Source organism: Zalophus californianus, chromosome 7 (genome assembly GCF_009762305.2).
Source record: "Zalophus californianus isolate mZalCal1 chromosome 7, mZalCal1.pri.v2, whole genome shotgun sequence".
Lineage (NCBI taxonomy): Eukaryota > Metazoa > Chordata > Mammalia > Carnivora > Otariidae > Zalophus > Zalophus californianus.
Window position 1 is genome coordinate 21,764,523 of NC_045601.1, and position 23,435 is coordinate 21,787,957.

The 23,435-nt window shown below is 40.3% G+C and overlaps 3 long non-coding RNA genes across 5 annotated transcripts in view; 1 reads left to right on the forward strand and 2 right to left on the reverse strand.

The window, feature by feature from the left end:
* LOC113926229 overlaps positions 1 to 3,833 on the reverse strand; it is a 31,034-nt gene extending 27,201 nt beyond the window's left edge. The window contains exon 1 of the long non-coding RNA XR_003521239.1: positions 3,645 to 3,833. This is a non-coding gene — a long non-coding RNA (uncharacterized LOC113926229). The remainder of the gene's footprint in view (positions 1 to 3,644) is intronic.
* Positions 1,510 to 22,987, forward strand: LOC113926230. Of its 2 annotated transcripts, XR_003521241.2 has the most exons (4): positions 1,510 to 1,631; positions 11,682 to 11,781; positions 18,483 to 18,535; positions 22,318 to 22,406. It is a non-coding gene; the product is annotated as an uncharacterized LOC113926230 (long non-coding RNA). The 2 variants fall into 2 exon arrangements; XR_003521240.2 differs by lacking the exon at positions 18,483 to 18,535 and having other exon boundaries at positions 22,318 to 22,987.
* LOC113926228 lies at positions 11,978 to 22,322 on the reverse strand. 2 transcript variants are annotated; one of them, XR_003521238.1, is made up of 4 exons: positions 20,323 to 22,322; positions 17,866 to 17,925; positions 14,076 to 14,172; positions 11,978 to 12,037 (listed from the first exon to the last, which is right to left on the reverse strand). It is a non-coding gene; the product is annotated as an uncharacterized LOC113926228 (long non-coding RNA). The 2 variants fall into 2 exon arrangements; XR_003521237.1 differs by having other exon boundaries at positions 11,980 to 12,037; positions 14,076 to 14,139.
* Positions 22,988 to 23,435: the final 448 nt, after the last annotated feature.

Sequence of the window (23,435 nt, forward strand, 5' to 3'; positions counted from 1 at the left end):
GAGAAAGATAAATGATCAGTTTGGTGTTATCATATCTTCAACTATTAATTTTCCTTTTCACAAAGAGAGCCCAGATCACAGACACAGAGCTTTGGCCAGGCAAATTCTAGTTAGGATTTAATAACACTGTTTTGTTTTATTATATTTATTTTTGGCCACTGATTCTTTTTTTTTTAATTTATTGAAGTGAATTCAAGTTTCATTCTAAAATAAACTTATTTAGACAAGAATAAGGAGTTGATGTAAGGAAATTCCTGAACAAAAGATGGTACAAGTTGTACCTTTCTCATATGGCAAAAATTATAAAGATGATACTCAAATGACTAAGTTCTAAAAAAACACCATCCATTGGGTTACTTGAATTCACTCTACAAGATCTCTGGTAAATCATTTAAAACCCTTCTGGACATAGCAAACATTGTCAGTGTAATTCATTCCATTTATAGACACATTAAGTTGTTAAAATTTTAACAGTTTGAGTTGAAATATGTTTCCCAGGACCTTCTTATCAATAATTCTAATTAAATATTTGGAGATATTTCTCTTTCTTTAGTTTCCTCCCCCATACCGTTAACATCCTTCTTCTCCTGCGACACATACACACCAGACCTTCTTTCTTCAAGTCAAACTCTTCCCTTTCTTCCCCTTTGACACAGTTCTGGTCACACTCACCTCCCCTGGCAATTCTTCTCTGGGTTTATTCTAAATTATCAGTGTCTCTCTTAAACTGAATCAGTAAAAAGTATTTTGGTTGCATGTAGCAAAAAACAAAAACAAAACCCAGTTAGCTTTGGCAAAAAGGAAACCTTATTGGCTCACATAATTAAAAAACTCCAGAGTAAGTTTCATTCAAGGCATGGTTTGGAACAGGGGCTCACAGAACATGGCCAGAATCAGGATTCACTCTCTCTCTCATTTCCCAGCTCCATTTCTCTAAGAAAGAAATCCAGGGAGGCTTTTCCCTCAGAAGAGCAACATGGTTAAAAAAAAAATACAGCCTTACCTTTCTGCAATCTCAAGTCTAGTAGGCCGAATGGGAATCTTTCAGAAATCCAGAAAAAGTTTCGTTGTATGTTAATAGCTCTGAATGTGTCACATGCTTTCTTCTGAACTCACCACTGTTACCAAAAGAGTGCAATATGCTGCTCAGGAGGATTAAGAAATAAAGACTTGACTGGAAGTGCATGGCCTTAGGTGAGGAAAAAGTTGATGTCTCAGAGGGGAAACAAATTGTATTTACTGGAAAAACTCATATTGTGTGTCCAGATATGAACTCAGTTCCCTGGGTAAAGTAAAACTAGTGAATACAGTTGGACAATTGCCTCCTTTTATTATAAGCTTCATGTGTCAATATAGGAGTGAGTGAGAGAGTGTACTCCATTCTGAAACTATACCAGGGGCTATGATTTCCCAGTCCTCTCTGTGCTGGGGACCCATGCATGGTGGGAGAAATAGAAAGCATGGCATCAATATAAGACAGTGTTCTTTCATTTCCAGACCAAAGCATACAATTAAAGGAAGTGGTGAAAAGAACAAGAAGAAAAAGAAGGAGGAGGAGGCAGAGAAGAAGGAGAGTGTTCTAGTATCAGATACCCTGACAGCAACCAGGTGTGGGAACAACAGCAAGAGAGGTAAGAGAAAAACCATACCAAGTGGTGACTATAACTCAAAAAGCAGAGTAGAATTGCCAAGAAGAAGAACAAATTTTCTAATTTCAAAACTCAGTATAGAACCACAGTAATCAAGACACTGTGGTACTGATATAAAAAAACATATAAATTGATGGAACAGAATTTAGAGTCTAGAAATATTTATGGTCAATTGATTTTTGGAAAAGGGTAAGGAAAATTCAATGTGAATTGTGTTTTCAGCAAATAGTGCTGGAATAATTAGATACGCACATGCAGAAAGATGAATTTAGATCCTTAACCTCTCACATCATACACACAAAAGTAATTCAAAATAGATCATAGAGCAAGTTGTAAAAGGATGCTAAATTTGACTGCATCAAAATTAAAACCTTTTGTACTTCAAAAGACACCATTAAGAAATGAAAGGATAAGTTATAGAAAGAGAATGTTTGCAAATCATGTATCTGATAAAGGACTAGTATCTAGAATATATGAAGAACACTTTCAAATCAATAATAAGACAAACAACTGGACTTAAAAAAAGAGACAAAAGGCTTGATGAACATTTCACCAAAGAAGATATACAAGTGGCTAATAAGCACATGAAAAGACATGTAATATCATTAGTTATTAGGAAAATGCAAATCAATACCACAGTGAGATACTGCTTCATACCTACTTAAAATGGCTATATTCAAAAAATCAGATAATACCAAGTGTTGGCAATGATGTGAAGAAGCTGGAAACTTTATGCTTTGCTGGTGGTAAGTCAAAATGGCACGACCACTTTAGAAAAGAATTTGACAGTCTTTTAAAATGCTAAACATAAATTTACCATATAGTGCAGCAATTTCACTTCTAGGTATCTACCCAAGAGAAATGAAGACATATGTCCATACAAAGACTTGCACATAAATGCTCAAAGCATCATCATCCATGATAACCGAAAAGTGGAAACCATTCAAACTTCCATCAAGCAGTGAATGGATAAATAAAATGTGGCATATCCACACAATGGAAGTCTATTATGCAGTAAAAAGGAACAGATTGCAAATACATGCTGCAACATCGAAGAACTAAGTAACCATTATGCTAAGTAACAAAAGATCACATGATTCCATTTCTATGAAATGTCCAGAAAGGCAAATCTGTAGATTCAGAATATAGATTAGTGGTTGTTGGAACTGGAGCAAGGAATGGAGATTGCAAATCAATTTGAACTGACAGAAATGTTCTGAACTTGGATTGTGATGATCACTATACAACTCCATGTATTTAAAAACGATCAATGAATTCTACACTTAAAAGAGGTGGATTTTATATGCAAATTATCTCTTAGTAGATTAAATAAATAAACAAATAAATAAATAAAACAGAATACTCACAGAAACCCAGAAAAAAACTTTGTAAGTAAAGAGAATATAATTATGTTCCAATGAGGTGGTAGAATTATGAAGGATGTTTATATTTTTATATATTTTCAGTTAAAAATGTGTTTTTAAATCAGGAGAAAATTTGGAAAATTGTACTCTGAGAGTCAAATCACTCCATGATGGGCCAGCAGAGAACCATGTAAAGTCACCTTGATAAAGAGACAAAATGGCTATCGGGCCTGCGAGATTTGGCAGTGACCCAATTACAGTTAATAACACATCTAAAGAAAAGATGAATCAATCAGCAGAAAGCATTGATCAATAAAGAAAGCAAAACAAAGGGACAGTTGCAGAGGCAAGCTTTGCAGGGTCTGACTGATGCCACGCAGGGAGGCGGAAGTCTAGTCAGAGAGTGGGTGTGCCCACCCCACGGTGGAGATGGCTGCCATCTGTCTCACAGGGCTTCAGAGCATCAGACGTTCTAAGTGTGGTACAACAGATTCGTCTTGTTCTAACTGCATGCTCACCCCACATTTTTTTTTTTCCCAAGCAGTTCTTTGTATAGAGAAAGCCCATTCCTACTGATGTATTATGAATTCACACACATTTGGGTTATACACTTCAGACACGCGAGGCTTACTTCAGTGTGAATCAGCTTGTCCAAGAAGAATCAACTTTAGAGTGGTAGCAAGATGAAAATGATGCACCTGGAAAGCTGAGAAAGACTCCAGACTGTGGCAGATTCTTGAGGATGAATGCCGCTTCTTGGAAGTCAGCCAGTCACCTGACCTTGCTTGGTGACATCCCACCCTTGACAAGAGCTTCTCATTCAGCTTTCCATATCAAGAAATGCAAGACACAAGATATATTCAAATTATTGTATGTTCAGCATATTTTTTTTAAGAAGCCACTTATGGGAAGAATTTAGATTATTTAAATCTTATATTTACTGACTCCAGATCCATCCAGCCATAATGACCATAATTCCAGGACTAGCCATTTCAACCCCACCTTACTCATGAAACCAGCCCTGGTGAAATAGAGAGCTTCCATCCAACGACTTTTGCTGGGGGTGATGCTCCACCACCAAGAGTCTGTGGCTGTGTGTCAAAGCCTCTGGGGGACAATGTGCCTGCCTCTGGGGACAATGGAGCTTATCTGTTTGAGCACTGAGCTCTAGTGTCCCACAACATATAGGTACTTTTCATGACTGACCTTATGTCCTGGTTTATAATTTCTACTCTTATTCCCAGATGGAACTTTGAGGCCAAGCACCTCTATCTCATTCCTGCCTGCCCTCATACTCCTTCCACACTACCCCATGCTAATTGGACCCTGATAATGTCCCTGCCTTGACCTGGATGGACAATTTGATTTTGGCACTCTCTTAATGCTCTGAAGCATCTTTTCCTAGAAGAGTGGTTCTCAACTTTGTTGCTATAGTACTACTATTTGGGGACGCCTGGGTGGCTCAGTCTGTTAAGCATCTGCCTTTGGCTCAAGTCATGATCCCAGGGTCCTGGGATCAAGCCTCACATCATTGGATTCCTTGCTCAGTGGGGAAGCCTGCTTCTCCCTCTGCCTGCCTCTCTCTCTCTGACTAATAAAATAAAATCTTTATAATGCCACTCTTCAATTCTGATGTGAATCACCTACAGTTAGCATCAGACTCCACAGGTTTAAGACTGCCCTCACTTCAGGTACCAGCTGCAAGTTCAGGGTCCCCAGGCCACCTGCACTTCCAATCTCCGATCAACTAGTTGCAAATTTGGAGGTTGTACTACTCTTTCAGGTTTGATAATATTCTAGAATGACTTACAGAACTCAGGAAAGTGCTACACATCTGATTGTCAGTTTTTTTGTAAATGATACAAATCAGGACCAGTCAAATGAAGAGTCACATAGAGTGAGGTCTGGAGGTCTCACATAAAGAGTTTCCATGCCTTCTCCCCATGGAATCAGGACCCATCACCCTCCTAGCATATCTATGTGTTCACCAAGCCACAGTGCCCAGAGTTTTTATTGAAGTTTCATTATGTAGGCATAATTGATGGAATCATTGGCTACATGATTGAACTCAATCTCTAGCCTTTCTCACCTCCTTGGAAGTTGAAAGTTTATGCTAATATCACTATGGCTCAAGACTTTTAATCCAATGGTTGGTCTTTCAGGCATGACCAGCCCCCGATTTGAGTCATCTACTTAGCATAAATTCAGGTGTGGTCCAAGGGCTCACTATGGAAAAACAAAGACACTCTTATCACTGGAGGAATTCCAAGAAATTGGAGTTTCTCTCCTCCCTAAGGACCAGGGACAAATGCCAATCCAATTATTTATTATATAACATTTGCATATTACAATCACTCAGGAAGCTTTTAAAAATGTTCATGCCTATCAAGAAATGGGCAGAAGACATGAACAGACATTTCTGCAAAGAAGACATCCAAATGGCCAACAGACACATGAAAAAGTGCTCAACATCACTCGGCATCAGGGAAATACAAATCAAAACCTCAATGAGATACCACCTCACACCAGTCAGAATGGCTAGAATTAACAAGTCAGGAAACGCAGATGTTGGGGAGGATGTGGAGAAAGGGGAACCCTCCTACACTGTTGGTGGGAATGCAAGCTGGTGCAGCCACTCTGGAAACCAGTATGGAGGTTCCTCAAAAAGTTGAAAATAGAGCTACCCTATGATCCAGCAACTGCACTACTGGATATTTACCCCAAAGATACAAATGTAGTGATCCGAAGGGACACATGCACTCCAATGTTTATAGCAGCAGTGTCCACAATAGCCAAACTATGGAAAGAGCCTAGATTTCCATCAACAGATGAATGGATAAAGAAGATGTGGTTATATATATACAATGGAATATTATGCAGCCATAAAAAATGAAATCTTGCTATTCGCAATGACATGGATGGTGCTAAGCGAAATAAATCAATCAGAGAAAGACAAGTATCATATGATCTCACTAATATGAGGAATTTGAGAAACAAGACAGAGGATCATAGGGGAAGGGAGGGAAAAATTAAACAAGATGAAACTAGAGAGGGAGATAAACCAAAAGAGACTCTTAATCTCAGGAAACAAACAGGGTTGCTGGAGTGGGGGTGGGAGGGATGGGGTGACTGGGTGATGGAACTTGGGGAGGGTATGTACTATGGTGAGCACTGTGAATTGTGTAAGACTGATGAATCATAGACCTGTACCCCTGAAACAAATAATACATTATATGTTAATAAAAAAAAAAAAGTTCATACCTGGGTGGCTCAGTCAGTTAAGGGTTCAACTCTCTTGATTTCGGCTCAGGTCATGATCTCATGGTTGTGAGATCCAGCCCTGCGAGTCTGCTTGAGATTCTCCCTCTCCCCCTCCCCCCTCCCCCTGCTCATGCACGCACACTCTTTCTTGCTCTCAAATAAATAAATAAATAAATAAATAAATAAATAAAATCTTTTTTTTTTTTTTTAATAAATAAAATCTTTAAAAAAAAAGTTCATGCTTGGATCCTACCAAGAACTAATTGGTCTGGGGCACAACTTGGATATAAGAATTTTTAAAATCTCCTCCAGATAATTCTAACTTATCCTACAAGCTATGCTTCTGGTCTCACTTTATCCTCTTAATTTGAACTTCTAGGATATGTGTGTTCCTCCAAATTAGATTAGAATTGTTGGTCTGGTTAATGGAGCTCCCAACTTGCTACTTGGTTGGGGCTAGGGTTAGGGTTAGGGTTATGATCTATCTTAGGTCTAGGGTCTCTGTGCTGCACAACTGTGAGTGGACCCATTCACAACATAGTTCATGTGAATAATGCCCTGAATATATGCAGGGTACATACTGTACTATACAGGGTAGACATGTCTTAATCTAGTCACCACACATTAAATTAGCATCAGGCAAATTTACTGAACAAACAACTTAGCAGATTTATTGGTATTTCAGACATATTTGTTAGCTTTAACAGGAATATTGTCACATCTCTATCAGCTTTAAATTTTTATTTCAAGTTTAAAACCATCTAAAATGAATCAGATTTTACCTAAAATGATCCTGTATATTAAGAAAAAGTATGATGGATTCCCATAGAACATGCTAAATTTTGAGAAATTGAATATTTTTAAAAATTTACAATATTCACATAAATGTGATTTATTGGAATATTCTATAAATCAGCTTTTGGAAAACTAGCCTTCAACAAATTGGAATTCCGCAAATTATATTCTTGGCTTCTGCTTTGATTAACTTCCATCATCTAAAAAAATTTGCTTATGTGAGAAATTTTAAACCCTAGTATTTTCCATCAAGATTTCCTTGTATAGCATGTGATTAAGAGATTGCATTTTGAAAGTATTTAAAATAAAAAAGGCAGAGGTAGAGAGAAGGAAGCCGTGAACCACTTCTGACCAGCCAAAGTTTTTCCCAAGAACCTGGCAGGAACTTTCTAACAATGAACCAAGAAATTTGTCCAGCAGGGAAAAAAAATAAAATAAAATAAATTAGTAGAACTTGGCAACTCTGTTGCGGTAAGAGGTTGCATTTGACATGAAGGCCCTGATGGTACATTTCCCGAATAAAAATAGTGATTGCCTTTATGCATATAACCCTTTCAAAGTCAGGTCAAGTTACAATATGGGCAATTTTTTGTCCACCCACTTAAGGAAAGAATTTTTCAGAAAACTTCTCTTTCCACCTCAGAGTGGAATAGGAAATAAATTTTAGCAAACTTCATTTTCTGCCATCAGGAAGAGAAAGAAATTCGAATTTGTGATAATGATTGCATTTTAAGTTACCTAAGAAAAGTGCTAGGGAGACAAGAATTGCCTTCTAAAAATAAACCAAAGCAACCAAAAAGAAACTTCTCAAGCCCTAGCTTCGAAAGTGTTCACTCTGAATTCCAAACCTCTAGTTTTCAGGTTCTTTCTGAGGTTGTTGGTGAGGACTGACCAACCCTGAAGACTGACCCTGTAGGACTCAATAAGAATCCTAATAAATATGAAGCTATGGTTGGGAGTCTTTGAAAAATAAGTAAAATTTCCCAACTCATTCCACAAACCTCAATTATCTCATACTATTAGGGGTTCTAGAAATACAGAGTCAAAGTTAAGAGTTCTGAGCAATTTGTTTTCAAAGACTCATTCAAATGGGCTAAAGGTGCATATTAGCTTGGCTTTTACACCTCCTGCTGCTGAAGAGGATAAATAATTACAGTGATTTATCTTTGAAATGTGCAGCTCGGAGTTGGATGTGGAGAAGTCACATAATGGTGTCAGTACTTCAGCCCGAAGTAAATGAAATGGTGAAATATATTTAGCACACGATAACACAAAGCACTGAGAAACAGAGATAATAAGAAACTGTCTTTACATATCAGAGAACTTTACAAAATAGCAAGCTTTTACGAAAAGGAAATAATTACAGAAAATAGAAACAGTGGGAAAAACCAGAAAGTCTTCCAAGTTCCAAATTTCCATCCTAATTCTAGCTCTCAAAAGGCAGGTCAGTTTCTCAGGCTCTTTGCCCGGGTTTCTTCTTTCTAACTTTTCAGCCTCCCTCCGTGTGGTAAGTGCTTAATTCTGGAAGCAGTAGAGCATTTGCTGAGATGTCTAATGCCTTTCAAGGCTAATGTGACTATTCAAGCAAGTGGTGGCTTCCATTCCGTTTCCAGATGCCCCTGAGAGGCACTTTGGCAGGACTGTGGTGCCATAAAGGAGATTTTTAGCCTCCAAGAAAGGCTGCTTTCCAGTTTTCTCTTTCTTTTACCATAGACTAGGTTTGCACACAAATATTAATTTGCTTCAAAGGACTTGGAAGGCCCACTCAGTCAAACAACTGACTTTTTAACTGACTTTGCCATTGAATGCAAACAAAGAGCAGCCCAATAGTTTGTGTGCTGGAAATAGTCTTAGATATATCTATGCACAGAATCTTGCCCTGCCCCACCTTTTGCCTGAACCTCTCCCCAGGCCCCATTCCTGCCACCTGAAACCGCTCGTGTGTTGGTCATCACTGATGGCCTCCTACTTGCTAGATCCAAGTGACCATCTATCAATTCATGTCTTATTTTCCAGATCACAGAAAGTTGATGCTGTTTATCAGTTGATCAATAGAAGACATTGATAATGTTTTGTTTTTCTTCAGCGTCTCTAACCACTCCCTCACAGTCTTCATTAGGAAGATCTCTTTCTCTATGCGTTACTTAAATGTGAACTTTCTGCAGAAATCCATCAGGGACTCTCTTCTTACTCATCTCCTTACTCCTGTGTGATTTTTTTTCATTCCCTTGCTTTCATTGTCACCTTTAGATTGATGATTCCCATCTTATATCTCTAGTCTATCTCTCTCCTGAGTTTTTTTTTTTTTTTTAGGTTTATTTGAGAGAGAGAGAGAGAGCGAGCGTGCGCGCGCACGCGCGCACACACACACACACACACACACACGTGAGCCCGGGGGGAGTGGAAGACGGGGCGGGCGGTGGAGAGGAAGATAGAAAGAATCCCAAGCAGACTCTGAGTTGAATGCAGAGCCCAGTGTGGGTCTTGATGTCACGACCCATGAGATCGTGACCTGAGCCAAAACCGAGAGCCAGATGGTCAACCAACTGAGCCACCCATCTCTCTCCTAAGTTTTAATCTCTGGAGAGACAGAGAATGGAGGGATTCAGAGAGAAGGAACACATACACGGGACCAGAGCCTTCAGTTTCAGAAACTCTGTTGCTCCTTTAGTGTCCTAAACTTAAAAAGAAAAAAAAGAAGTATGTAGAGTCAGCTGTCTGCTTTGCCTGACATCTTAATGTTGGTATCATTGGCTGCAATTTCGCTTAAAAAAAAAAAATTAATCATGTGACCATTTTTTTCTATGTTAATATTCAGGTAGGCAGGTTGGAAATTTGACAATTCCCTTAAATTATATGTCAGTATTTCAGGGCAAGACTGAAAGGACATGTGATAAAAAGAAAAAGCTAGGGCACCTGGGTGGCTCAGTCGGTTAAGCATCTGCCTTTGGCTCAGGTCATGATCCCGGAGTCCTGGGATTGAGTCTCACATCGGGCTCCCTGCTCAGCGGGGAGTCTGCTTCTTTTTCTCCCTCTGCTGCCGCTCTCCCTGCTTGTGTGCACCCTCTCTCTCTCTCTCTCTCTGTGAAATAAATGAATGAAATCTTAAAAGAAAAGAAAAAGCTGAAGTGTCAGTATAGAGCATGGTCAGTGACTTCTTTCTAGTATTGCTTATACTAATATTAATATTTATACTGATTTGTGCTACTATCAAGTAGGACGAGTAGCTGCAGATAAAAGAAATTTGGATTCCCCAAATAACAGTTTATTCCAGTCTTCATGGACATCTGAATTTCAGTAGTCCTGAACTGTGATGGTGGTTTTACTAAGATAAGACCTCAAGTAAAAGCTCCTTTTAGCTTTCTTTTCTCCCAACCCCAGGCTGTGGTCTCCTTCCCCGTGGCCCAGCGTGACCAGTCATCATATCCATGTTCTCAGGAGCAGACAAAGGGCATGCTCACACAGTCCTTTAAGGATGTTTTCTTGGAAGTTTTCCAGTAGCACTTCTACCTATGTCACTGGCCAAATCTTACACACTCTGCTGCCTGCAGCTAAGAGAAAAGTTGTCCAATGTGGTCTTTATTCCAGGCAGCAATGTGTCCCTGCCAAACATTGTGCTTCAACTACTTTGGTTGAAGTGGAGAATAGATGGGGGAAGGTGGGCCACCAGAAGTCTCAACAATATTGTGTTCAAACAATGAATGAAACCAGGAGAAAATATCTCGATTTGTTTGATGACAACAGGTGATGGAAATGCTACTTCTTCATGAAGATCCTGTAGAGAAAAAGAGATATTTGTATGGAAAAAAATCAGTGCACTTGCAGGGTTCTTTTCAAGGGCCCGCAGGCTCACTCAGCGTCAGGTGCATCACAGGATAGGTGGGCTTTGGGGCCCACGGGCCATTTTCCTGAGAGGTGGGAAGCAGGGAGCCCTTATCCCAGAAGCTTATAAAGCTGTAGAGCCGTAAGTGGCCAAATCCTGGCGGGTGGACTTGTCTGAGCAGCCACCAGCTTGGGATTGCTCCCCACACAAGTGCCTCTGTTATTTTGTGCAGTTCATCTCTAAGCATTGAAATGAGGACTCCCACCACTTCTCTTGAATTTACAGACTCCTCTGTGGGGACTCTTCTCCCTGCTAGTGAACTTCAATCTTCCTTTGTTCAGAATCTTTCTTCTTCCTGGGTTCTTATCCCTTCAACACGACCACAACCACAAGACTGTGATCTTTGCACACAACATTCACCAAATCCAGCAAAACAGCCTCAAGGGGCCATTCCTAGTACTTAAGGAGATTTCTGTTTGTTTCCTCTTCTTTCTTTGTCTGGCAAAGCCACCTTCATTGAGTGGGGATAGCTTTCCTGGCTTTTGTGGCATTTCCAAGCTGTAGTGAGCCTTAGATTAAAGGGCTTAAAAAAGAAGGCAACAACAACAACAAAATTTTTAACTTTCCCTGAACTAAACAGCTGCATAATTCTTGAAATACTGGTGTTCTGAGAGATAAAATAATGTTGGGTAAATATTTCACATGTACAAATAATTTCATTTCATAATTGTGTTTTAGAAACGCTTTGCTCTTAGTCAAAGAGACTCACTATCTGCTTTTCTAAGTTAGGTTTCAATCTACACATCAAATGGGCAATGCAGTAGGACATTTTGGGAAGGACTCAAGAAACTGTGAAGAATGGCTGCCTGTCTACTCCCAGAGAACTGAGGTAATGGTAACTCCTGAGCTCCTCCAGGGTAAACTTTGACTTGCCCTTCAGCACACCTAAGTGCCAAGACTTGCACTCCGACAATGTCTCCTTAAAGTAACACAAAATATAAAAAGAGATGGGGCACCTGTGTGGCTCAGATGGTTAAGCTTCTGCCTTTGGCTCAGGTCATGATCCCAGCGTCCTGGGATCAAGTGCCGCATCGGGCTCCCTGCTCAGTGGGGAGCCTGCTTTTCCCTCTGCCTCTCTCTCTGTCCTATGAATAAATAATAAAATCTTTAAAAAAATGTAAAAAGAGAAAGAGGAGGTCCTTCTCCATCCCCATGTAAAGTGACAGAGGCATTGTGAAAGAAGCAAAGCTTTAGAGATAGATATACCAGCCTGGGTTCAAATTCCAGGTCTTCACTTAGCTATACTTTGAGCAAGTTACTTAGCCCCTCTGATAAGAAGGCAATGAGCAGTAAAAGTCAGCATGGGTTCATTTACTGTATCTTAGGTCAAACTAACAATTTTATTTTTTATAAGGTCACTACACTATGAGTAGACAGAATGCATTTTAATTTTGGCACACTATTAGAGAAAAATTTCAAGACATGCTTGTGGTCACAGTGCATAACTGCAAACTGGATAGTCATTAAATCTAAGTTTGGAGCTGGTTGAACAACAACATACAAAAGTATGTATTAATGTATCAATTCCACCTGGAAAAAGTGTCTCTGATAGTAGAAAAGTCTTGGCCCCTGTTGTATTCAAGATTTTCTCAACAATGTGAATAAAAATGTATTAAAAGCCTGGGTAGCTTAAGAGCAGGAGGAACAGCGAATGCACAGATGACAGAATCAAAATTCAAAAATGATCTCAATAACCTAAAAGAGTAGCTGAAATAAAGGCTATTAAAAGCTGTGTGGAGTTCAGCATTTAGATTCATAGCTACCTGGCATATGGGTATGGTACAGGGTTGGGGATGGTGTCAGGTCAGCATGACCAGAGGAAGTACACAGGACTCTCTTGGCTGGTATGTTTGGAGAGAGTCAGGGAGACAAGATGACCTGCTTGAAAGGGGTTCCATTGGCCAAAGCTGGGAAAATTTGAACAGCCAAATCTTAATGACTGTATGGGTTATAACCAGTTGAATAAAAAAAAGAATCCATGAGCTTATATTGAGTATTTTGAATGAATATGTGGGGGAGGAAAGTCTACGTTATAGTAGAATGCTAAGTAAGAAGTGTAGATGGAATGATGGACATAGAAAAAAATCACCATTTGGTAAAAATCATAGTGATAATTGATTCAGATTAAAAATCATCAATGGAAGTTAATACTGGTGGGTGGAAGTACACAATACTTAGTAATTAACTTCACAGTGGAGAAACCTGTCCATTTCATTTAAGTTTAAAAGTCAGTATCACCAGAAATAGGACAAATTGACGTCATGTGCCTCCTGATATGATGTACTAAGAGGAACATGGCATCACATACATGGCATTCCTGTCAAAAGTTAACAACTGGGATCTAATCATGAGGAAATGGAAGACAAATATAAATTGAGGGAAATTCTATCAAAATAACTGATCAGTCACTGTCACAAAGGTGAAAAAAGGAAGGAGGAACTATTCCAGATTGAAAAGCCTAGACTAGAGACATGAACCAAAAAGGAAAAAGTGTTTATTAAGAATGCCATTGGGGAAATCAACAAAATTTGAACGGGATTTGTGTATTGGGTGCTAATATTATATTGATATCAGCATCCTAATTTTGATTATTATACTGTAGTAATATAGGAGAGTATCCTTGTGTTTTGGGAAATGTGTAGGAGTAATGGGTGTCATAACCATAACTTACTCTCAAATTATTTAGCGAATTAGAGATAGTGAGAATGGGAAAAGGATGAAACAAATGAGGTAAAATGGTAACAATTAGGGAATCCAAGTAAAGGGTGTATTGTTTCTACAGCTTTTCAGAAAGTTTTAAATAATTTCAAATAAAAGTTTTTAAAAATCACTTACATAAGTTCAACTGAGACACATGAACTAGCAAAGTGTTAGAGGAGAAATGCAACCTGAGAGTAGCTTAAGACTCATTCTACCTGACTCTCAGGTCTTGAAGAGTTGCCGCACCCATCTGGCCAAGTCAAAGGCGACCTTTCGTTTCAGGCACCATTCGACGACAAGTATAAGCAGTAGAGTAGTCAGCCAGGCTTCCCGAAGTCAGAAACTTGCATTAGGAAATGCTCTGAGGACCAAAGCAGCTGCTCACTGGTGTCTATTTCTCTCTTTGGCTACATGGTCACTCACCTCTGCTTTTCTCTGCATCGGCTTCCTCCATCTCTCTCTCTGCACATCAGATGGTCTTGCTTCTCTGTGCACACAGCAGAAAATGACCTTATGTATCCTTGCAAATGGTTGAGAGAGAACATAATTGGCCCAGTTGAGTCAGGTACCCACCCCTGGCTAGTCAACTGAGGCAAGGAGGTTGGGGTGATGTAATCCTGCCTACTTGGCCTCAGGAGAATGTGGGAAGCAGACGTTTCAAGAAGAGGCACGAGCAGGCAGGCTGTGCCTATGTCAGCAAAAGAACAAATGAGCCAGAGTTGGATGAAAGGCCCAGCTTGATGAGTGAAGAAGTCAAAGACATCTGGTTCTCTAGGATATCTCAATATATAGGTGCTAGGGCATGGCCATACCACAGAAGACAGAACCCATCAAATCATCAGGAATACAATAGCAACAAATGTAGGCACGTGTGTTGAACTAGTGAATCAAATACCAAATACTCAACTCGTCCTGCTGCTGTGAGTGATGTGTTTTCTAACATGGAAACTAGCTCTTGATGAAATTCTAAATAAAATGAAGTACAATGTTTCCTTGATTTACATGGTAGTTGGGTACTTGGAAAATTCACTGCATTTTGAAAGCTTGCAAAAATATCTTGTGTTTAACATGGAAAGCGCAGTTAGGTTGTGTTTAACATGGAAAGCGCATGGAAATTGTTCATTTGGAACTAGAGGTCGCCCACCTTTCAGTGCTGGTGTTTCTCTACAAGACTTCCCTAGACATTTTGAAAAAGCGCAGTCAAACAGGCTTTTAACCTACAGGAATGTTCTGCTGCACAGTCCAAACTCTTGTAGGATGAAGGATCATTCTTGATTATGTGGGACTCCCAGACACTGCAGCATGCCCAGCATCCCAGATCCCTCCCTCACGGCAGTAACCTCCCTCCAAATTATTATGTCAAGCCCCAAATGCCCCCACCTTCCTCCAGAATGCTCCCCAAGGCCAGTGTTAGCACTATTGATGACCACTAGTTTAGAGATTGGTTCACCTCTGCCAGGAGTGGTCAGTGGGTTATTTCTCCTTTATTGGAAGCTTTGTCTAAGTAAATCCCTTCCAACCATAACAGTCAACAAGCCCATGATTAAATCTCATGAAGCCATCACTTGTTCTCCTTCTGAAATATTACAGGTTTATTTTTTTTTTTAAACTCCTTTGCTATTCAAGAAGATACTCAACTTTATGCCAATACTTAAAAGCTATGTTATTCAGGACAGGCCTCTTTTAGCTCCAAATGAGAAGCCACGCACCAAGGAGGCATTCACGGTCTTAACTTGGAAATACAAGGGTGGAGCTGATTGCAGAACAGCTTGCTCCGGGAATTTGGTGAGGCCTTGGGGTTCTGTCTGTCTGTTGTCTGTCTGTCCCTCTCTTTCTCTCTTTTTTTCTTCCTCCCCTCTTCTTTTCCCTCCCTTTCGCCCTCTCTCTCTCTCTCTCTCTTTGGGCTGAATGAGGGTCTCTCCTGGTGATGGGCAGACAGCTACTGTCCATTCACATTCTCTCTGTTCTGTGAAAGGCCTCCGCCTCTCCTCTCCTGCGCCAAACTATGCCCCCACGTCTAGGAGAAAACTAGGAACGGGAAAGAATTAACATTATGAGTAGTTGTTTAGTGCCTCTATTCCCTAAATGTAAGATCTATGAGGACAAGACCTTGTCTTTCTTATTCATTGCCATATCTGAGCAACCAGCATGGCATTGCCCATTCTAGTCACTTAAAAAATAATGAATGAACTGTCCAGTTGGAACTAGAGGTCGCCCACCTTTCCATGCTGGTGTTTCTCTACAAGACTTCCCTAGACATTTTGAAAACATGGGCAAAAGGCAGCAGAAGCTGTGTGTTTTCTAAGCAGGCATCAGACTGGCTTATGGTGCAGAGATGTAGAAGCAAAATAGAGAAATCCAGTGGAAAACATCCTCTTCACTCCAGATCTACCCAAGGGGCTTCTCCACCCAGAATTATCCAAGTTCATCCTCACCTTCCTTTGGTCTGAGGAATCCTCACGGGAGACCAAAATCAGCATTAAAGAAATTGGCTAATTGATTCAATTAGTATATTACTGAGGTCATTTCAACTCACTAAGCCACTTTAAAATTTCATTTTGGTTCTATGTATCCTTCTATATGTTGTTCTTTGTAGTGCACTAATAGAATTAGACATTGCACTGAGTCATAGTAAAAGGGTCCTTTTGCATCATCACAGACTCTAAGGCCAGTCTACACTCTAGGAAGCACTTTGCCACACTTAAAAGCATGGCATTACGTATTATTCTAAACATCTTCCAGGTCATAGGGGTCTTTTATTTTTCTTTATGTGAAATTAAAAAAATTAAGTCAGGTTGCATTTAAAATCAGAGCAGAACTGGGTGGGCCAGAATGCTAATGTTTAAAAAATGTGAACAACATCCTTAATATAGCTGTTTGTGACTAACCCAGTGGGTGTGACACCCAGAGGAAAACAATACGCTCACTTATCATGAGTTTGAAAAGTTAGAGTTTAGAACTCTGTGCTATTTTTTTAACATAAAAATTTTTCAAGGAATTACCCGTTTTATTTAAGAAAAGATTGTAGATGGAAAGTTAGGCATTTCCATTTTTAAATGGAAAAAAGTTTAGTGAACAAATCAGAAAAATGCAATCTATGCCCCTCTCCCAAATGTCATGTCTTTTAAAAATAGTGTCTTTTGTGGTGCCTGGGTGGTGCAGTTGATTAAGCATCTGACTCTCGATTTCGGCTCAGGTCATGATCTCAGGTTCGTGAGATTGAGCCCTGAGTCAGGCTCGGGGCTGGGAATAGAGCCTGCTTAGAATTCTCTCCCTCCCTCTCACTCTGCCCCACCCCACTGCATACACGTGCCCATACTGTCTCTCTCAAAAAAAAAAAAAAAAATTGGGGGGGGCACCTGGATGGCTCAGTTGGTTAAGCATCTGCAGGGTCCTGGGTTCGAGCCCCACCTCGGCTCCCTGCTCAGCGGAGAGTCTGTTTCTCCCTCTCCCTCTGCCCCTCCCCCCTGCTCATGCTCTCTCTCTCTCTCTCTCTCTCAAATAAATAAATAAAATCTTTTAAAAAATTGTATCTTTTGCTAATGGTCTCATTTTACTGCAACTGCTATAGCAAATACAATGTATATCCAACAGCAGAATCAATTCCATGAACAACTTTTACCTTTGTAGCAAAATTGGTCTTATAGTCAATCTATTGGTACACTTTATAAAAATCACTGAAGTATAGCCGTAGTTTAATCTATTGATCATCCAAATGCCAGGCAATTTCTAAGCATTTTGTCAACAGCACATTTCACTCTCACGAGAAATCATTTGATAGGTACTTCTATTAACACCCCCATTTTACAGATGAGAAAACAAAGACTTGGTGAAGCTGAATAACCAGTCCAAAGTCACAGTGCTAATCAGAGTTGGAGCTGGGACTAAAATTTGGGCTCACTGACTTCTAGCCACAGTTCTGCGCTGCCTCTTCGGACCTATGCAGTGTATTTCACAAATATACATACTTCTGCGTTTATGTACAAAGGAGATTGTAGAATTGAGACAAATACTCAACACTTTTTAATGATCCATCTTTTCAATGCAATTTTAAAAAAATTACCCTTTTCAGTCACTTGTGAGCATCACTATCCTATAACCATGACTGAAATGGCTGAGAAGACAATCTAACCCCAAAGATGAATTTGAGATATGAATTGCACAAGTACCATGCATGGCCTACCCAAATGGAAATGATTGAAAAACCACTTACGTGTTTGCCTCCTTGGGCTTCTGGATCCTGATTCTTCTAATCAGAGAAGGCCCACCCTAGCTACAAAAGAAGAAGGAGAAAGAGAAGAAAAAAGAAGTGTAAGAATGTCTGAACCCATACTAAATTAACTATATGTTCCTATTTTCTGTATTTCTGACATTTCTGGCATCTGGGCCCTTGCTGATCAGGGTTAGCTCATTTCTAGAGATGCCAGATACCTCAGAACAGTCCCTACACCCCAGAGCCTGCTGACATTATTCAAACTCCCAAATCCTAAGCCCACTTACCCTGCCTCACCCATTCCTTCCCGTGAAAACCACAATGAAGGTTTTTCCCTCCTTTCCCCTCGCTTCCTCTGCTTCTTGACTCGCCCTGGTGCTTCCCTGTGCGCCCCTCCACAGCACGCCAGGACGCCCGTTCTAAGGATGTGTGGATATAAGAATGTTATTCCTTTATATCATCATTTCTGTGTCCGTGTATCTTACCATACTTGATTAAAACAAATCTGGGGTACATTTTAAAACACACATCCTAAATGAGAATTAATATGTGTACAATAAATTGATGAACTACGAAGTCTACTCAGTGGGTTTCAAGGCCGTTCATTCGTTCCACAGGCATTTTTACAACGCATATGTGCTGGAGACACTCTGCTAGGCACAGTTTCCCGGTAAGTTCCCAGCACAATCACTCCCTCTCTCCCGGATATTCTGGTAAGTGGTTCAGAGACATCAGAATCTATCTACATGAAAATGAAATCAAGTAGTTCATCATGGCCTTCTCTCCAGCGGTGGTGTGGATGCAGGGAACCTGGAATTATGTTCCCTGGCTCCTCCATGGCATTTTTGTACCTGAACAAACTCATGAAAGCTGGAGGTATTATCATTTATCTCATTTGAACAATTGGCAAATGTGTGACGTGCATTCAAGTTGTTCATTAATTAGCTGCAATGGTTACTTAAAAGCAAGATGTAACACAAGGGGGTTAATTAAGATCTCCAAATTCCAACTTGGTACTGAGGACAAAGAAAGCTTCTTGTTCAGGATTCCCCAAATTGAGCATGGCTTCTGTGTTTTAAAGTCAGGGCTAGCCTAAATATCTATTCATCTTCAATCTCATAGTTTCTGAGTTTGAAAAAAATACACTGAAACAAAGATGATGGATAGGATGAGATAAAGCCCCTGTGCATACAATTAAAATAATGGCTCATGCAAATTGGGTCAATGATTTGGGAATTTTTTTCAACGGCAGATTTATCATCAATGATTGAAACAGAAAAAAGAAAGTCAAAATACTGGCTGGATAAGACAATAGCCTTAATGTGCTCCTAAACACAGTTACTGTGGAACAACAATTTATCAGGATTTATAGTCCGTATTAAGCAGAATTTAACACATAAATTTGCCTCCAATTAACCAGTTAGGTGTCACTGTTTAAATGTATCGGCAACAGCCTTCCAACGAGTTTTTTTTTTAAAGATTTTTATTTATTTATTCATGAGAGACAGAGAGAGAGAGAGAGAGAGAGAGAGGCAGAGGGAGAAGCAGGCTCCCAAAGAGCAGGGAGCCCGATGCGGGACTCGATCCCAGGACTCTGGGATCATGACCTGGGCCGAAGGCAGACACTTAACCATCTGAGCCACCCAGGCACCCACAACAAGTTCTATGTAAGGAAGCTCAACAGAAAAGAATCAAACACTTTTGAATAACTTACAACTTGTTCAAACCCACATAGAGAATGCTTACAAACCCATACTCATAATTTGTAATTCAAATTAAGTAGTGACTTAATTTCTTATTGTTAAAATAATTATAAACTTAGCGGTGGTATACCCACAAATGATTCAAATTTAAATTCAAAATCTTTTACGAATTTTTAAAAACAAAGAGTCTAATATAACAGGCCTACTTTTCATGGGAAAGTAAAGATGCTGCTACATTTTAGGACAGGATTTCAATTTTTAAGAACTATTGATGTTCTCTAGCTCTCTGTATATAATTTTGAATGAAAGAAAACGTTTTACATGTATAGAAGAAGATGGGGGTGTATAATTCTATCCACCACCTATGTACAATGAGTCTTGTATGAACTTGTCTGTCCAGGGAGATCGTGAATGTAAAAGTGTTTTTGAAAAATTGCAAAGTGGTCTTTACATGCAAGGTAAGAATTCTCCCCACTTGCACAGTGTGGTTCTTCTGTACTTCCCACACAGAATGGCTCCAGAAAAGGGAAGAGAACTGAGAGGTATGAAACACCTACTTCTGTGAGAAGACATTATTATGCAAACGATATAAATTAATAATATTAATAATGCTTGTTTTTATTATTATCATTAAGAAGGCATTATTATAGTTCATTTAGCTTTACAAACACTCAGTGGGGTAAGTATTATTTTCCTATTTGCAAATGGGAAAAGGCAGACTAGTAGCCTGAGAAAATTGGAAAATCTGTCTTACCCGAAAGCCTGGGTTCTTTCTACTGAGTCACCATGTGATTTGAACGTTTATAAATTGAATTGTATTCTTCGTGTTTGCTGCGGTAAATCAAAATTCAGTTAGAGAATCCTGCTAATCAGAGAAAACCAGTGATAAAACATTATGCAGAGAAGGAAATAGTAAAGTAAAAGATTCCACCTAAATTAGTGTGTGAAGATTGTGGTTAAGTTGGCCCTACATACTAATCAATAGAAAACTTGTGATTCAGTGCCCTAGGATCTATCTAATAGATTCTCTTGTTTCTAGACCAGCAGTCTTCAGACATCATTTCATCCCTCTTTGTGGCATCTCAGAGTAATGTGGCAGAATTTCAACAATCTTAAGAAGAATACTCATGAGTCTTTTACCATCTCTGCTAATGCACAGTAACTGGTTAATACAAACTAGAAGCTTGACTTACAATATAGTTTCAAAGAAACAAAGTAAAACTCCATACTACTCTTTCCCTATTCTTGGTAGTACTGTTCCATATTGCACTTGAACATAGTAAGACGAACACTTAAATTTGTACAAGCCCCTATGCTCAGGCTGGAAAGGCTTCAAATCAATATGGTTTTTTTTTCTCTTGCTTGGCCTTTAAGGAGAAAGGGAGAGGGACACTGAGCTCAGCTGAATTGGCTATGGACTGAATTAAGTAATCTTCACTCAAAAATATTTCCTTCCAATTCAATATGCCCCCCTCTTCCAAACCTATACAGACAGACCAAGAGTTTCAATGTCGATAGGGAAACTTCCACATGCAACACTAACCAGGTTGCTTCTTGTTTTGAATTCTGTAGTGGACTTCAGAGACCATACTTAGCATGGTTTCAAGATGGCTTACCCCACCTGTCCCTCTCTCCCTCCCTCCCAGAGCCCTACTTCTCTTCCTTTCATTCCCAACTAAAGCTGACACTCTGGGAAAGAGGGCTTCCCACACTGCTCCTTTAGCATCTTGGACATAATTCATATTTTGTCGTTATAAATGTGGCTCATTAAAATCTATCCCTCACTAACTGAGCTCTGTGAGACAGATGCTGGGTTTTTTATCTGCACATCCCAAGTGTCTAACAGTGACTGGCTCATTGCCGGTTCTCAGATGCTGGCAGGATGCTCATTTCCAAACTACTTAGACACTCTTTCTTTTCCTCTTTCCTTCCCTTCTTGAACAATTCAATTCTAAAGCCATTAGATAGGCTCAAGCAAGGTAAATTTTACATTGGCAAGCTTAGGGAATTACAAATATGGATAGAAAAACTAAAACAAAATCTACCATGGTGCATCAGAATTGGAGGTGTTGGTATAAACTCCTGGATATAAATATAAGTAGAGAGTAGATAAATATAAATATGTGCGTGCACACACACACACACACCACACATACATACACAGTCCCTAATTCTGTTCACTCAGATGGCCTAGGATCAGTAACACATCAAAAGAATGGGCACATCTAGACTGAGGTCTTGGTTTCTAATTACCATTCTCTGCTAAAGAGAACCAAGGATCTTTTGAAAATGGCTGATTCTAGGGCTGGGTTATAGAAAATACAAGGTAAGCCTGGAATATTTTGGACTAGGAAGTAAGGAAGTGCTAAAGAATGACGAAGACATGTCAAAAGTCAGCTTAAATGGATTCCCACTGGCCAAATCTGGGACACCAGGAGCATCAAACAAATATTGAATGGATTGTAACCATTTATTCAAATAGGATACCATAAGTGCATACTTAGATTACTTATGATTCCATAAATACCTGAATAAAATGGAAAGTTTGATGAGTAATAGGATATTTATATAGGTTCAAAGCACTTCCCCCCAAAATATGTATTAATCACAAAGGGAAAAAGAGTGAATTTATAGTGGTGAAGCCCGGCAAAAGCTTAATCAAGCGAATTAAGTTCAGTTAACAGGACACATCAAAATCACTCCACCTAGAGGATGCAATGTGATAACTTCTGTGATTCTCTTGCTACAGAAACACAACCTGAATCTAATCAGACAAATCCAAACTGACAAAGGGACATTCTACAAAATGATTGGCCTGTCGTCTTCACGAGTGTCCTGATCATGAAAGTCAGAAACACCGAGGAATTGTTACAGATTGAAGAAGCCTAAGGAGATGTGACAGGAAATGCAATACGTTATTCTGAACAGGAGCTTTTTACTACAAACGACAATCGGTGATTGAATGCGGTTTGGGCACTAGCTGTAGTAAATTATCAATGTTAATTTCCTGATTTTAATGGTTGTATTGGAGCATCTCGTCGGTATCTTATTGTCAAATGATTTTTTAAGTGTTCTTTGCACTGTAGTTGCAACTTTTTCCTCTAGGTTTTAGATTACTTTCATATTTCAAAAGTATTAAAAAACAAAGTAGACCATGCCGTTAGTATTTTAAAATTCTAAGCCGAATGCAAGTTAGAGTCCTAAGATTTTAGAGCTGTGATGCATACTATCTCCGCCTTCAAGGAGCTAATGGAAGAACTGCGTGCACACAATTTTGTTAAAAGGAAAATGGTAGAGATTTACCTCTGACTTTTCTGCAGGGGCAGCTTTCTAACTAAGCTTTCACAGCAGAGGCGCCCGCCCCCGCCCGGCCGGCTCTCGCTCTGCAGCCGGGAACCCGAGCCCGGCTGCGCCGCCGAGTCCCCACCCCGGCTCGGCCCAGCGAGCCGCTGACGCCGCGCAGCCCCGGCCGGGGAGACGCCCGCCGGACGCCCGCCCGCGCCCCCCGCCTCCCCGCCCGCCGGACGCCCGCCCGCGCCCCCCCGCCGGCCGGCCCGCCAGCCCTACGCCCGCCGGACGCCCGCCCGCTCCCCCCCACCCCCGGCCCGCCCGCCAGCTAGCCCCCCGGCCCGCCGGCCCCACGCCCGCCCGCCAGCCAGCCCCCGGCCCGCCGGCCCTCGCCCAACTCGCTCGCCGCGTCGTCTCCCGCCGGCAGGAAGCGAGGCCGCGCGACGTGTGTGTTGGGAGGAGTGGGGAAGGGTGCGTCTCTCCCAGCCAGAAGACGGAATTCTTGGGCCCAAGGCATGGTGTGCTCGGTGAAATTTGTTTAACAAATAAATAAAATGTTTAAGTAAAAGAAAAAGCAAA